This window comes from Gossypium hirsutum, chromosome A01 (assembly GCF_007990345.1).
Source record: "Gossypium hirsutum isolate 1008001.06 chromosome A01, Gossypium_hirsutum_v2.1, whole genome shotgun sequence".
NCBI lineage: Eukaryota > Viridiplantae > Streptophyta > Magnoliopsida > Malvales > Malvaceae > Gossypium > Gossypium hirsutum.
In genome coordinates this window covers 31,611,360-31,627,437 of record NC_053424.1, presented here as the reverse complement: position 1 = coordinate 31,627,437, position 16,078 = coordinate 31,611,360, and the positions used below count along the sequence as shown (strand labels likewise).

At 36.7% G+C, this 16,078-nt stretch overlaps 1 non-coding gene across 1 annotated transcript; it reads left to right on the top strand.

Moving 5' to 3' along the window:
- Window positions 1-12,627: 12,627 nt before the first annotated feature.
- Window positions 12,628-12,734, top strand: LOC121208428 (small nucleolar RNA R71). The gene has a single exon (XR_005903456.1). It is a non-coding gene; the product is annotated as a small nucleolar RNA R71 (small nucleolar RNA).
- Window positions 12,735-16,078: the final 3,344 nt, after the last annotated feature.

Sequence of the window (16,078 nt, the reverse complement as noted above, 5' to 3'; positions counted from 1 at the left end):
AATATAAGAATTGAATACATGCTTGATATTTTTTGAAAAGAGTTAAGTTTCGTTTGAATATTGGATTTCGATGGACAAATGTGATTTTCCCTATTAAATGAGGTCTTGCGTTTGTTGCTGATGAGTTTTAGCTCGAACGAGTAATCCTATTGACCTCATTACATAAAGGATTTATCCTAGGCTGGTAATCCTAATATAAGCTCTTTTGAGCATATACTATAGATAGGATTTAGCTCGAATGGGTAATCCTGATTAAGCTCTTATAAGCATATGTTGGAAACAGGATTTAGCTTGGACAAGTAATCCTGTTATATGATATGTGGCTCGAGAGTGTGCTTTCTAATTAAGTGCCTTAATGGGTACTTTTAAATATGAATTGACGGGTTGTTGAATTGTACACCTTGAGTGTACTATTTGAGTATCCATCAGAATTTCAATGATTCAATGGATAAAATACTTGACATGATATGAGAATTATGAGATGAAATGAATAATGTTTTGAAAGAATATAGCATGATGAGCTCATCTATGTTTACTTGATGTATATGAGAATTTTTTGACTAACATGTTTGATTGAATGCATGTGTTTAGGCAATTTTGCCAAATTGATGGAAACATGTTATTATATGTTTAATTTTAATAAATGAGATTGGTAAGTTTAATTCCAGTTATACGAACTTACTAAGCATAATATGCTTACTAGGTTTACTTTTCTCTGTTTTATAATGCTCGGAAGCTCGCAAAGGTTGGTGAGCAGTTGGAGCATCATCACACTATCCACAAGCTTGTTTTGGTATATATAGTAAACTTATTTTAGTACAATGACATGTATAGGTTAACTTGGCCATAGATGGCTTGAATATGATATTTGTAATTTAGCTATTAGAATGACTAGTAATGGTTTGTTTTGGTACTTATAAAGCATTATGTCATGATAAATACATATATGTTAAGTATGGATGATCAAGTGATGTTTAATGTTTAGGTTAAACTAAGGTAAGATTATAAACATAATTATATATGCAATGATATATCATATTAGATGTTAGAATTTGCTTGAAATCAAAGATTGAATTGGTTGGTATTTGGATGTAAGTTTTGGTGCAGGATATTGGAAAAATTTTTGGTGAGAAATGAAGTTACAAATGGCTTTGTTTTGTCCACACGGCCTGGTACATGGGCGTGTGGTTAGGTTTTGTGTCCCCTACATCTTAAATTTGAGAAATAAAATGCTCAGAATTGAGCACATGGGTAGAGACACGGATGTGTGTCTTAGCCTGTGTGCTATACGGCCTAGAACATGGGTGTGTGTCTTGGCTATATGGAAACTGCATCTAATTTTGAAAATTTTAATTAACCACACAGCCTAGCACACGGGCATCTGGTTGGCTGTGTGGTACAAGTCAGAGAGCTACCTAGTTTCAAACACGGCTTACAACACAAGCGTGTCCTAGGGTCACACGGGCATGTCCCTTGGACCACACGGGCGTGTGAGCCTTGCATCTTTGAAAATTTTTGATATTTCATGAAAAATTCTTGGGGTTTCTGATCAAGTCCCTACTCGATTCTAATACTCGTTTTGGGCATCAAGGGTCCATTTAAGGGATGTTATGAATAATTTCGGTAAATTAATAATAATTAATGTGAATTATTCGTAAATGTTTTGAAAGCTCTGATAATGCTCTATAACTCTGTTCTGGCGACGGATACGGGTTAGGGGTATTACAATAGAGACATAAATGTAACTGATTGGACTAACAGTACATCGGGCAGGACCCAAACAAATAAAACCTAAATTTATTTATGGATTTATTCACTTGTGACATTCATAGTGTGACATACCTAAATCCTAAGTGGGTGGTGGACTATGTATGTGTGGCTCGTATATTTTGATATAAATAAAAGCCTGAGTTCAAATAAATAAGGAACTAAAAGCTGGTGTGTTGAGTGATCGCGTGATTCGTAACAAGTAATAAATATTTATAATGAATATCAAACTTAGACTAACTACTATCACGATGAAAAGGCAAGCGCACCTATCGAACAATAGTATAGCAACGGCAAGACCGGGATATCGTACCCAAGGGAACCAAAAGTACTAGTAATAACTATCTTTTTTTTATCTAGCCTAAGAATAAAAGGGGTTTGTTTTAATTAACTAATTATTTAAACTAAGAACACACAGAGAAAAGAATTGGGGAATTGCTTTTGGGAAAATCGATTGACTTGAGACAATACCTAAGGAAAAATCCACCTAGACTTTACTTGTTATTCTGGCTCCGAATCAGACGATTTATTCATTCAACTTGTTCCGTAGAGATCCCTAACTTATGTTATTATCCCTATTCAAGACTAATAACGTCTAATCCCTAGATTGAATAACCGAGACTTTTCTCTAATTAACACTCTAGGGTTGCATTAACTCGATCTATGGCTCCCCTTATTAGGTTTCACCCTAATCCGGAAAAATCTTGTCACCTTATTTCTAGGTGCGCAATCAACTCCGCTTAATTATGGCAAATGTACTCTTAGACAGGGTCTATTCCTCCTCTGAAGAGCGTGTCTTGAATTAGTATCCTGGGATATCAAAACAAGAATTAAGAACACATATTAAGAACAAGTTAAATATTTATCATACGATTCAGAAAATAATAACAAGATTCGTCTTAGGTTTCATTCCCCTTAGGTATTTAGGGGATTTAGTTCATAACTAAATAAGAAAACATCTTAGAAGAATAAAGAATACAAAACATAAAGAAAACCCAAAACTCCTGAAGGGAAATTGATGAGAGATCTTCAGTTTTGATGATGAATCCGGCTTCTGAGATGGATCAATCGGCTTCCTTAGGGTAATTCCTTACTGCTCTTCTCCGTCTCCCATTTTCTCCTCCTCTAGTGCATATTTATAGGCTTTGAAATGCCTAAAAAACCTAAAAATTGGCTTTTTCCGAATTGGACTCAACTTGGGCTCGGCAGGGACACGCCCGTGTTCGATTACTTCAGGCCTTGTTCGAGCCTGCCAAATTGACACGACCATGTGGTCTGCCCGTATGAGGAGGTCCAGGCCGTGTTAATTTCATACTTTGGCCCATTTTCTCCGTTTTTGGCCCGTTTCTCATTCCTTTCGCTCTTCTATGCTCTCTTAAGTATAAAATATGAAATCAAAGCATTAGGAGCATCGAATTCACTAATTCTAATGAGAAATAATCCATAAAATGCATTAAACATGGGGTAAAAATATGTATAATTTACGGTTTATCAAATACCCCCACACTTAAGCATTTGCTTGTCCTCAAGCAAAATCCTCAACTCATAATCAAAATAAATTCTTCTCAACTTATAATTCTTATCGATAATATCTCAAAATAATCCCTAGGTAATCATACATTGAGAGTTCAACTAAAATAACATAAAAGTTTCAAACATTCCAAGTTGAGTATTTAATCATGCAAACATAGGTGTCTCTTCGCATCTAAGTAATTACCTTTGATTCAGAACTACACAAAGTTTCACATCCTCACTAAAGATTCACTCAAATCACTCGAAGTGTTTAAGGACAATAAATGAAGCACTCAATAGTCAATAATGAAAAGTCATTACCATAGGCTTGCATGAAAATCAAATCTCTACCACTATAATTTAAGATGATACATCAATTAAAAGGTCTTTAGAGGGTTGTAGTGCGGCTTGGTTAGGGGGGTGTGGTCACAAGCTGAAAGAAAGGGTTAGAATCGAGATTGAATTGAAAAATTGCCTAACTAGAAAAAGAGTTAACCTTCACTTGCGTACAACATAGCTTCTTCTCAGAATATGGAATTACTAATATTTATACATAGTTTGTTTGTTTTTTTATTTATTTTAAGAACAAGTTAGATAATGAAGAAAAACATAGCTAAGCAACTTTTCCAGCTCAAATCTCGACAAAAATAGGGATCAAATTAATTTAGGGGATTTCGACAATAATGGGTTAATGATTAATATTAAGGGTAATACAAGGAATGACTTGTTAGGCTCAATGGGGTTTACTAGGGGTTAATCGTAGAGGTAGGATTTTCATGGAATGAGTGGGTTAATCCTAAGTGCCTTAATCATTTTGACATATCAAATCAAACGGTGTGGTCTCGACATGCATAATCAAGCAATTTCTAGAATAACAGTTCAATACTGACGCACTCAAAGCAATAATAAAAGTGAGCATGAAAGGATGAATAGATGCTCAAAAGGCTCAAAAATCTCAAAAAAAATTATGGCTTTTTTATGTTTAGACTCGTGAATTCTAATTCAAAGTAATACCTAGACTTGGGGAAACAACCTATAATTTTAATTTCTTTAAAACAATTTATCATGCTTGATTCTCTAATGTTTGAAAGTTTAAACAATCAACGCATAAATCCCTATGTTTTAATTCAAGATATATTAATCAAAATCATAAGTCAATCAAAATTTAAATATGATATGAGAGCTTTTTCAAGAGAACAAGGCAATCATTAATAAATACCCCCCACACTTAAGATGTACATTGCCCTCAATGTACAAAGATGGATATTAGAGTACAAAAATAAGATAGGGGGAGGCATGAAACTTCCTGTATTAAGACCGGATAATATCCTTGGATTGGCGAGATCGAGTATTGGAGATAACTCTGGATAGCAAGCTTGACTCTGAAGGAAAGCCGATTTTTTTTTGAAAAGGAAAACAAATGAATCTAAAAAATGATTGAGTGTTAAAAAAACTTAATAAAAGAAAAATAAGATAAGATAATTATTCTAATTTTTAAAGTGGCACGGCCGGGGCGCCGTGGCTCGGCCGTGTTTGTCGCGAATTAAGATGTCGCCACATGGTCTTATCACACGACCGTATGTCTAGGCCGTGTCGCTACGTGATCGTATCGCACAGTCGTGTCTGGCTTTGTTCTCTTCTCTTACGTCCGTGTGTTGGGGTACCATGCCTGTATATTGTTGTCCACGGCTTAACGGCATGGGCGTGTCTCACGCCTGTGTCGAAGAAACAGAATCGAGCCTTGTCCCTAGCATGCCCGTAGGTTTCTATTCCCACGCCCGTGTGTGTATCAAAACCCACGGCCATGTCGCACGGCCGTAGGGATTTATCGCATTCCGTGTTTTGGGGAAATCATTTACCCTGTTTTCACACGACCGTATCGCACGGCCGTGTTTCCCTCCATGCTGGTACACAAGGCCGTAAGCACGGCCGTGTTACAGGCCGTGTGGTGCTGGGAACCTGTGCTTCAAATACTCTGTTAGTGACCTAGATGTTTAAAATTTGAATTTAAAATAATTTAAAATTTGGCTTCAAATACTCGGCCTGGAAGTTTGGCTCGAACTTGGCGTGTCACATTGAAGTGTTTTTCGAAAACCATGTTTCCATTAAAAACCCTTCTTAATAATTAAAAACTTATACCCTTTTTAAACCTTGTTAGAAAACCTCAATTGAATAACATTCTTAAAAACTTTGTAAAAATCTTGGTAGTTGCGGAAACTTACTTTAAAAACAATTGCGGTTACGTGATGTTTTGAATAACAGTAGTTGCTTTGGAAAATCGTGTTCTAATACTAGCAATTATAAGAACAATAAATAAAATTCCAAATTTGAAATCCAGAAAATTACAACGGCTTTACTACAACCCACATAAAATAATTTAAAGGTAATAATCAAAACGGTAACATAAACAGTGTGTGTGGCTTCCTCCGAGCCCCTAGCAACCCTGATCCATCTAAGGCTGGAAATTACCTGAAAGGTTAATAAACGGGGTGAGTTTACGAAAACTCAGTGTGAAATCCCCTACTATAAAAAGGAACAGTCAGTCATCTAAAAGAATTAAAAGCCTGGCCCCAGCCTTACTTACAATTTCAATACCAATCGGGTCTTAGCCCATTACAACAGACAGTACTAGATGGACCTTAGCCCATTACAGAATAAGAAACATTATCAGAATTGGAACCAAAATGAGAATTAGAATCAGAATCAGTAACAGAATCAGAATCAGAATCAATATTAGTAACAGAATCAGAATCAGAATTAGAATTAGGTGACAGAATCAGAATCAGAATGTGAATGTAATCCCAACCCAATCCAGCCGTATACACCCCCGTACCAACCTTACACCATGTGGGGAGACAACTCGACCCACCCATCCGCTACACACCACAGAATTGCAGCATGGCTGCCAGAACAGATATCGTGACACAGTCACCAGATACAGATATTGTGGCAGAGCCACCAGAATCAGATAATGTGGCAAACCCACCTAACAGAATACGTGGCACAAAGCCATAGATAACTGTAATAACTTCGGCACATAGCCATCAGTGACGGTAATATAACTGGCGCACAGCCTTCGGTAAATATGATCGACACAGAGTCATCAACAAATATGTTAGGCACATAGCTATAGGTAAATACGTTTGGCACGAAGCCATAGTCAAGATGGCACAAAGCCATATTTAGGTTGGCACAGAACTATTAATAACGGGTCTATAATCGGCACGAAGCCCACAACAACGGCACACAGCCTTCGGTAGCGTGATTGGCACTTAGCCATCGATCGGTCAATAGATATTGTGACAGAGTCACCAAATACAGATATTGTGGCAGAGCCACCAGAACAGATATTTGTGGCATAGCCACCAGAACGCTTCCTCCGTACAAAATCCCAACCCATGCAACATGTCATGTATGCAGAATTTCATGCCCATATTTGAATCAAACAATCACAGTCAAGTCATTCATATCACCAACATATATTCACAATCAAATCCGTCAAACACACAGTCCAAGTCAGTCACTTGCCCATAAGGGCAAAACAGTCATTTAACACCCTAGGGGCAAAATGGTAATTTTACCCCACAAGGGTATCTCGGTAATTCTACCCTACAGGGGTATTTTGGTATTTCTACCCTACAAGGGTATTTCGATAATTCTACCCTACAGGGGTATTTTGGTAATTCTATCCTATAAGGGTATTTCAGTAATTCTACCCTATAGGGGTATTTCGGAAATTCTACCCTACAGGGGTATTTCAGTAATTTCACAATCAAGGGTAAAACGGTAATTCTGTAAATCGAGGGTAAAACGATAATTTTGTAAACTGAGGGTAAACCAGTAATTCTGTAAATTAAGGGTAAAATAGTAATTTTACAAATCGAGGGTAAAACGGTAATTTTACAAATCAAGGGTAAAACAGTAATTCTGTAAACTGAGGGTAAAACGGTAATTCTGTAAATCGAAGGTAAAACGATAATTTTGTAAACTGAGGGTAAACTAGTAATTCTGTAAATCAAGGGTAAAACAGTAATTTTACAAATCGAGGGTAAAACGGTAATTCTGTAAATCGAGGGTAAAACAGTAATTCTGTAAACTAAGGGTAAAACGATAATTCTGTAAATCGAGGGTAAAACGGTAATTCTGTAAACTGAGGGTAAAACGGTAATTCTGTAAATCGGGAGTACTTTGGTAATTTTACAAGTCGAGGGCATTTCAGTAATTGGTAAACTAAAGTATTCTAAACATGGATAACAATACGAATGGGCCTAAAGCCTATTCTCGGCCCAAATGGGCCCAAACGCTCGTGTGGCCCTTTTAGCCCAAACCTAGCCACAGATATGCGATTCACCTAGCCTAGTCCAATATTTACTACACAATCAAACAACTTATCCAATTGGGCCCGTAGGCCCATTGGGCCCACATGGCCCCTTTCGGCCCATCGCGGCTCGAAGTAGCCATCCAACAACAAGAGTAGTGATAAATACACACCTGATTGGAGACTGGAGTTAATCCACGCTCCGAGCACTCTTAGCCGACGCCCAACCCAAACGAGCACGCCATAAAGCGAAAGGGATCAGCCAAGAAAGGTACCTTTACTCTCCTCATGGTTCTCTCTATTTAAAGCCAGTTTCCCATCCACTCTTATGTTAGCTTCCCGATGTGGGATCCCTCCAACATCAGAGTTTAAATTCAACACCAACTCTTGCCGCCCCCTGTTAGCAAAATAAATGCTCTTTGCTTGCTATGGGATTCGAACCCATGCCTCCCCTCAAATGCTCCACACGCCACTTGCCACTAAGCCATAAGGTTTTTTTGTGTCACAATTTCTCCAACAATATTCTTAAGGCCTACCTACTACACCCAGGGTTTGATTCACCTTAAACCAAATTTTTTGCTAGAGTCCAGGTTTAAACCCAGGACTTCTCCAACACTTCTCAACACACTTAACCACTAAAACAAGCCTTAATTAACGAAACTTGCATGAACAACAGAATATTATAAGCTGCCTTCAACCGCTCCCATGCTCAAGGCCCAAAACTTCTAGGCCCAAATTCAGGGTGTTACATCATCAACCTGTTTATGCTCGGGATCAAGGTTTAGAAATTTAATAGCCCAAAAAGCTTTATGCTCTGGTTCGAATGGGAGATGACAAATTTTGCCATAAACAAGTCTGTAAGGTGATGTCCCTATAGGAGTCTTAAAAGCGGTTCTGTAAGCCCATAAGGCATCGTCAATTTTTGTTGCCCAGTCTTTTCTGTTTGATTCTACTGTTTTTTCCAGGATCCATTTGAGTTCTCGGTTTACTACTTCAGCTTGTCCATTAGTTTGAGGATGGTATGGGGTGGCCGTTCTATGATGAACTCCGTATTTCTTAAGGGTTTTTTCAAATTGGGTATTACAAAAATGAGTGCCCCTGTCGCTAATAATTGCTCTAGGTGTTCCGAATCTCGAAAAGAGTTTTTTAAGGAAACGTACTACCACTCTAGCAACATTAGTAGGTAAAGCTTGAGCTTCTACCCATTTGGACATGTAGTCAACTACTACTAAGATATATTTATTTCCAAATGAACTAGGGAATGGGCCCACGAAATTGATACCCCACACGTCAAATATTTCACAAGAAAGCATATAGTTTTGAGGCATTTCATCACGTTTAGATATGTTACCTGTCCATTGGCATTTGTCACATAAAGTAACATACCTGATAGTGTCTTTGAATAACGATGGCCAATAAAAACCTGATTTAAATATTTTGTGTGCGGTCTTTGTTCCACTATAGTGTCCTCCGGTTAGACTTGAGTGGCAGTGTTCCAATATTTTTGATATTTCTGATCCCGTAACGCATCTTCTGATGACTTGATCTGTACATCTGCGAAATAGAAATGGATCGTCCCAAAAGTAGTTTTTTACATCATTAAAGAATCGATTCTTTTGCTGGTGTGTTAACCCTTCTGGGATAATGTTAGCAGCTAAAAAATTCGCGATGTCTGTAAACCAAGGTACCTCAGAGTCAGATATAGCGAAAAATTATTCTTCAGGGAACGAATCATTTATTTTCACGTCATCTAGTTCTCTGGTATTGGTTTTCTCGAGCCTGGACAGATGGTCAGCCGCTAGATTTTCAACTCCTTTCTTGTCCTGAATTTTCAAGTCAAATTCCTGCAAAAGGACAATCCATCAGATGAGTCGAGGTTTTGCATTGGTTTTAGTTAAAAGATAGTGAAGGGCGGAATGATCAGTGTAAACAACAACTTTAGACAATATGAGATATGATCGAAATTTATCAAAAGCAAAAACCACGGCTAGCAACTCTTTTTCCATGGTAGTATAGTTTTCTTGTACAGCTGTTAAGGTTTTGCTGGCGTAATAGATAGGTTGAAAATGCTTGTCTCTTTGCTGTCCTAATACTGCACCTACTACAAAATCACTCACATCACACATTAGTTCAAATGGCAAGTTCCAATCAGGTGTAATTATAATTGGAGCATTAATTAATTTATCCTTTAAAGTATTAAATGCTTCTAAACATTCCTGATCGAAGTTAAAAGGTATATCTTTTTCTAGCAATTTAGTTAAAGGCTTAGCTATTTTAGAAAAATCCTTAATGAATTTCTATAAAACCCAGCATGTCCTAAAAAGCTTCTAATAGCCTTAACTGAACTAGGAGGTGGTAATTTCTCGATTGTTTCTACTTTAGATTTGTCCACCTCAATCCCTTTACTAGAAATCTTATGCCCTAGTACAATACCTTCTTGAACCATGAAGTGACATTTCTCCCAGTTAAGCACAAGGTTTGTTTCTTCACATCTTGTTAAAACTCGTTTTAAAATTTTAAGGCAGAGATGGAAAGAGTTATCGAATACCGAAAAATCATCCATGAAGACTTCCATGATATCTTCCACGAGTTCGTCGAATATAGCTATCATGCAGCGCTGAAAAGTAACAAGGGCATTACATAATCCAAAAGGCATTCTACGATAAGCGAACGTACCATATGGGCATGTGAATGTTATCTTTTCTTGATCTTCAGGAGCTATTGGGATTTGGAAGTAACCAGAGAGTCCGTCTAAGAAGCAGTAATACATGTGTCCGGATAATCTTTCTAACTTTTGGTCAATGAATGGCAAGGGAAAGTGATCTTTTCTTGTGGCGTCATTTAGTTTCCTGTAGTCTATGCAAACTCTCCATCCTGTAACCGTTCTTGTTGGGATTAGCTCATTCTTCTCATTGGTCACAACCGTCATGCCTCCTTTCTTGGGGACAACCTGCACTAGACTTACCCAAGAACTGTCAGAAATAGGATAAATAATTCCAGCATCTAGAAGTTTAATTACCTCGGCTTTTTCAATTTCCTTCATGTTAGGTTTCAGACGTCTGTGAGCTTGCACACATGGTTTGTATTCATCTTCCATTAAAATTTTGTGGGTGCAAAAAGAAGAACTGATTCCTTTAATGTCAGAAATTTTCCATGCTATGGCCTTCTTATGTTCTTTTAATACTTGGATTAATTCCTCTTTCTCCTTGGGATGCAAATTAGAAGCAGTAATGACTGGTAATATAGAATTATTTCCAAAAAATACATATTTTAAATGGTTTGGTAATTGTTTAAGTTCTAGTTTGGAAGGCTTCTCAATCGAAGGTTTTTGCTTAAGTTCATTGTTGATGTTAATACCCTCGTATTCTACTTGCCTTGACGGATGGTTATTAGGTTCCTTACCTATCTCCTCGTTTTGAGCTGGACATGGTTCTGTCGTCTCCTCTTGTACAATTTCCTGAAAAGAGTCTTGAGTTATATGATCAATAGAGTCAATGAAATAACATGAATCATCTTGTTCCCTAGAGAATCTCATCGCATCATAAATTTTAAAGATCATTTCCTCGTTACCTACTCTAAGTACCAATTTACCGTCACCCACGTCAATCACGACTCTAGCAGTGGCTAGGAATGGACGCCCTAAAATTAAGGGTACTTCCACATCTTCATCCATGTCAAGCACAACAAAATCAACAGGGTATATAAATTTACCTACTTTTACAAGTACGTCTTCTATAATACCCCTAGGATATTTAACAGATCTATCGGCTAATTGAATACTCATCCTAGTGGGTTTAGGTTCCCCAAGACCAAGCTGTTTGAACATTTTATAGGGCATCAAATTAATACTAGCACCTAAATCGGCTAGTGCTTTTTCAATATTCAGATTACCAATTAAGCAAGGGATAGTAAAACTTCCTGGATCTTTTAGTTTTCTTGGGAGCTTATTTTGGAGTATGGCGGAGCACTCCTCGTTGAGTTCTACTGTAGATAAATCCTCAAACTTCCTTTTATTTGTTAAAAGCTCCTTTAAAATTTTTGCGTATGTAGGCATCTGCGAAATAGCTTCAACAAAAGGTAAGTTGATATGTAATTGCCTAAAAAGTTCAAGAAACCTACCGAATTGTGAATCAATGCGATCTCTTTTTAATTTTGCTGGATATGGAATCGGTGGTGAATATTCCTCCTGTACTAGGTTGTCACTATTTTCGGGTTTTTCTTCCCTCCTTTCGCTTTCCACGGCTTCTTGTGCTAACTTTTTTTCAGATTCAGCTAACACTTTCCCACTCCTTAGTGTAACTACTTTAACATGCTCTCTGGATTTGGTATTATTAAATAAATTTTCTGATGGTCTTTCCAAGATTAGTTTAGATAGCTGGCTTATCTGAGTTTCGAGCCATTGGATTGATGCTTGTTGATTCTTAAGTGCTGTCTCGGTATTTTGGAAACAGGTTTCTAACACCGAGATGAATTTTGAGAGCATCTCTTCAAGGTTCAGCTTCTTCTCTTGTTGATAAGTTGGCTTTTGAAAGCCTTGAGGATTTTGTGGCTTTGGATTTCCTTGACCACCCCAGAAGAAATTTGGGTGGTTCCTCCAACCTGCATTATAAGTATTACTGTATGGGTTATTTTGAGATCTAAAGTTATTGTTACCCATATAGTTGACTTGTTCCTCTTCGGTTGTGGGATTGAAGGATTGGCATTCTGTATACACACCTCCTCCGCTTGAGTCACACCTCATTACTGGATGTACCTGCGTAGAACCAAGAAAACTATCAATCTTTTTATTGAGAAGTTCTAACTGATTTGACAACATAGTAATTGAGTCGATGTTATAAACGCTGGCTATTTTTGTTGGCTTTGTCCTCATAACTTGCCACTGATAGTTATTCAGTGACATCTCCTCTATAAATTCATAGGCATCTTCTAGAGTTTTATTGTTGATGGTTCCGCCAGCAGCTGCGTCAATCATTTGTCTTGTCGAGGGATTCACACCATTGTAGAACGTTTAAACTTGCAGCCAAAGTGGTAACCCATGGTGAGGGCACCTTCTTAGTAAGTCCTTGTATCTCTCTCATGCATCGTAAAGTGTTTCTAAATCCATCTACACAAAAGAAGAGATATCATTACGCAATTTAGCAGTTTTAGTCGGCAGAAAATATTTTAGTAAAAATTTCTCGGTCATTTGTTCCCAAGTAGTGATAGACTCTCGTGGTAACGAGTTCAACCAATGTTTAGTTTTGTTTCTCAGTGAAAAAGGAAATAAACAAAGACGAATGGCACATCAGAAACGCCATTGATTTTGAATGTATCGCAAAATTCAAGAAAATTCGCCAAGTACGTGTTGGGATCCTCTTCCTGCAAACCATCAAACTGAACAAACTGCTGTATCATCTGAATTGTGTTAGGTTTTAGTTCAAAATTATTTGCAGCAATAGCATTTCTAACTATACTAGACTCAGTTCCTGTTAAAAAAGGTTTAGCATAGTCATACATAGTACGTGGAGCAAGATTTGGATTAGCTGCAATTGCAGAAGGTAGCAGATCGCCTGGATTTTCGGCCATCTCTTCGGTTGGGGTTTGAGTATCGTCTTCTCGCTCGTTCTCCGTGTATTGTAAACTACGCCTTATTTCTCTTTGATTTCTACGAACTGTGCGATCGATTTCTTCGTCAAAAAGTAGTGGTCTTGATGGGTTTCTTCTAGTCATAAACTATAAAAACCTGCCAAGAGAGAGAAAAAGTAAATTAATAAATACTAAAATAAAATAAAATTGCAAGAAAAATAAATGGCTAAAGTAATAAAAATTTAGTGTTCCTAATATTTCAGTTCCCCGACAACGGCGCCAAAAACTTGATCGCGTGATTCGTAACAAGTAACAAATATTTATAATGAAGATCAGACCTAGACTAACTATTATCGCGACGAAAAGGCAAGTGCACCTATCAAACAATTGTATTGTAATATCCTGATTTTGGGCCTAGTCAGAATAGTGGTTTCGTGACCACAAAATCCGAGATAGAAATAATTATTTTCTGATTATTTTGAGGTCTATGATATGATTGCATGATTGTGTGAAAATTTCGTGAAGAAATTTTATGCATAAAGTGCTTAAATTGAAATTAGGGACTAAATCGAATAATTTGTAAAACTTGCATTCTAGAAGTTTCTAGTATGAAATTGTTTTGAAATATTAATTAGGAGGTCTTAAATAGAAATTTTACCAATTTCTAAGTCTATGGACAAAAATTGGACATGGATGGAATTTTTGGAAAGTTTAGTAGTAAGGGCATTTTGGTCATTTAGGGGTAAAATGAATTAAAATACAAAATAAAAAGCCAATTTTGCTCATCTTCAACCCCATGGCCGAATATAGCAAGGAGAAACCATTGCTAGGGTTTTTCAAGCTTCCAAGCTCGTTTGTAAGTCCGTTCTAGCCTCGTTTTTAATGATTTTTACGTTTTTAGAGTCCCGGTAGCTCGATTTAGCTTATGCTAGCAATAATTTAACCTAGGGTTTATATTTGGAAAAATACCCATAGGTGAAATTTGTGTATTTTGGTGTTTTATGATAGAATATGAGGTTTTAAATTATGTTAGACAACTTGTGCTACTCGGTTTTAAGTGAAAACAAGCAAAAGGGCTTAATCGGTAAAAATACCTAATAGTCATAAGTACATGTTAGAGTGAGAATTTGATGTTTCCATAGAAGGGAAAAATGATCAGCATGTCATAAAACATAAGAAAATAGGCTGAAGTTTAATTTACGAGCTTTGGGGCAAAAGTATAAATATGCAAAAGTTTAGGGGCAAAATTGTAATTTTTCCAAAAATATGATTTTGGGTCAATTTGAATAATGTGAGTCCTAATTAGACTATATTTTAAATGATAGAGCAAGGAAAACTAAAATTCGGGCTAAAATGGGGAAAATACCAAGTTGTGGATGAAATGGTAAAAGTAGTCATTTTCGCATACGAGGTAAGTTCATGTGTAAATGTAGTAACATAATTGTCATTTTAAGCAATTTAATGTTGTTTATATGATATGATGCTGATTATTATCATGAAATATTATGCTTTGTGGTTATTGTTGAATAATATGTAATTATGTGAATTACTTGATGAGTATGAACTATCACCGAAGTATCAATTTCGATATTCCGTGGAAGATGGCAAAGATGTGTGATCGAGGAAAATGCCCGTTTGAACCTTAGGAATAGATTAGGATACAAGTGACATGTCACTAGGATGTTTGGGCATCCGAACTCGTTGAGTTGAGTCCGAGTTCACTTATGGATGCGAATGTCCGAACTCGTTGAGTTGAGTCCGAGTTCACTTATGGATGCGAATGTCTGAACTCGTTGAGTTGAGTCCGAGTTCGAGAGATGTAACTAGGCATCTGAGCTCGTTGAGTTGAGTCCGAGTTCACTTATGGATGCGAACGCCCGAGCTCGTTGAGTTGAGTCCGAGTTCACTTATGGGCGGGTTACATGGTAGCTTGGCTACATATGTGGCACTTATGTGCAAACTTTCCATGTATCCGAATTAAATTCCGATGTGTTCAACGGGTAAAGTTCTACTGAAATGGAGGAATACTCAAGATGAAAGGGACGTATTGGTAAGTGTTGTGAAATGGGTACTTTGAACAGGTATGTACTTAACCCTCGGGTTGAAAAATCGATATAACAACAATATGGTAAATGAAAATGTGATATGAATGTCTCGGTGATGATTATGCAAATGATGTTTTATGTTTGCTTATATGGTTATGTTACTTGCTATTTGCATGTGAACTTATTAAGCATTTATGCTTACTCCCTCCTCTTTATTTACTGTAGTTTTGAACAAGCCAGCTTGGGAATCGGGACGGGTCGAAGGTTCGATCACACTATCCAAAGGACTTTCATCTGGGTAAATGGCTTGTAAAACTTAAGTATGGCATGTATAGCAATATATTTATTTTGTGTAAATAATTTTATGATATGGCCATGATTGGTTGAGAAAATGTTTGATATTGATAAGTCATGGTGATGGTTAAATTTAGATCATGTTTGATATCATGGAAGTTTAATAGGTTATCTAGTTCATAACAACTCATGAAAAGATGAAATTTGCCTTAAAACAGAATATTGCTGCAGCAATGACATGAATTTGAAAAATCACTAAAAATAGTATAAATGGAATTAAATGATGAGCAAGTTATGAAATTGAAGCTTAATGGGTCTATTTTCATATGGATAAAAAAAACAGGCATATAAATTATACTTTATGATATATTTGAAACCTTGTGAAACAGGACCAGAGTGATTTCTGGATCCTTTTTTCTGACTTTAAAAATTCATAATAAATTGTAAAAAACTAATTAGAAGTCATTATTTATATGTAAAGATTTATTATTGAGTCTAGTTTTAATAGAAACAAACCTCGTAGTCATTTAAATTCTGTATAGAGAGATATCTGATTCGTAATACACATATGTCAGAG